At 51.2% G+C, this 1,089-nt stretch overlaps 2 non-coding genes across 2 annotated transcripts; both read left to right on the forward strand.

Moving 5' to 3' along the window:
- Positions 1 to 317: 317 nt before the first annotated feature.
- On the forward strand, positions 318 to 436 carry LOC119344312. Its single transcript, XR_005166572.1, has one exon. It is a non-coding gene; the product is annotated as a 5S ribosomal RNA (ribosomal RNA).
- Positions 437 to 734: 298 nt separating this feature from the next.
- Positions 735 to 853, forward strand: LOC119344313. The gene has a single exon (XR_005166573.1). It is a non-coding gene; the product is annotated as a 5S ribosomal RNA (ribosomal RNA).
- The last annotated feature ends 236 nt before the right edge of the window (positions 854 to 1,089 follow it).

The following is a 1,089-nucleotide window of genomic DNA, read 5'->3' on the forward strand; positions in this document are numbered from 1 at the left end:
AAGTCCTCGTGTTGCATTCCCTTTTTAATTTTTTTCGCGCCGCTTGCAAAACAAAACGCACGTGTAAGTAATATATTTACCGTGTTTTATTATTTTGCACGAGTGCGGTAAGTCATAGCTGGGTGCTCACGATTCACGGGTCCAGCGTCGGCGTTGTGGCGCGGCAAGCGTGCACTGGTGCGGTTGAGAGGGAGGGGTGGAAACCGCGTTAAACTCGTCTCCATAGTTGAGAGGGAGCGGCCAAAGCAATGTACAATCGTCTTTGTAGTGGAGCTGGGAGGGGCAAGGATAAGGGACGAAGACCGGGGTAACATGTCGGATGCGATCATACCAGCACTAAAGCACCGGATCCCATCAGAACTCCGAAGTTAAGCGTGCTTGGGCGAGAGTAGTACTAGGATGGGTGACCTCTTGGGAAGTCCTTGTGTTGCATTCCTTTTTTAATTTTTTTTCGCGCCGCTTGCAAAACAAAACGCACGTGTAAGTAATATATTTACCGTGTTTTATTATTTTGCACGAGTGCGGTAAGTCATAGCTGGGTGCTCACGATTCACGGGTCCAGCGTCGGCGTTGTGGCGCGGCAAGCGTGCACTGGTGCGGTTGAGAGGGAGGGGTGGAAACCGCGTTAAACTCGTCTCCGTAGTTGAGAGGGAGCGGCCAAAGCAATGTACAATCGTCTTTGTAGTGGAGCTGGGAGGGGCAAGGATAAGGGACGAAGACCGGGGTAACATGTCGGATGCGATCATACCAGCACTAAAGCACCGGATCCCATCAGAACTCCGAAGTTAAGCGTGCTTGGGCAAGAGTAGTACTAGGATGGGTGACCTCCTGGGAAGTCCTCGTGTTGCATTCCCTTTTTAATTTTTTTCGCGCCGCTTGCAAAACAAAACGCACGTGTAAGTAATATATTTACCGTGTTTTATTATTTTGCACGAGTGCGGTAAGTCATAGCTGGGTGCTCACGATTCACGGGTCCAGCGTCGGCGTTGTGGCGCGGCAAGCGTGCACTGGTGCGGTTGAGAGGGAGGGGTGGAAACCGCGTTAAACTCGTCTCCGTAGTTGAGAGGGAGCGGCCAAAGCAATGTACAA

This window comes from Triticum dicoccoides, unplaced genomic scaffold, assembly GCF_002162155.2.
Source record: "Triticum dicoccoides isolate Atlit2015 ecotype Zavitan unplaced genomic scaffold, WEW_v2.0 scaffold163210, whole genome shotgun sequence".
Classification (NCBI taxonomy): Eukaryota; Viridiplantae; Streptophyta; class Magnoliopsida; order Poales; family Poaceae; genus Triticum; species Triticum dicoccoides.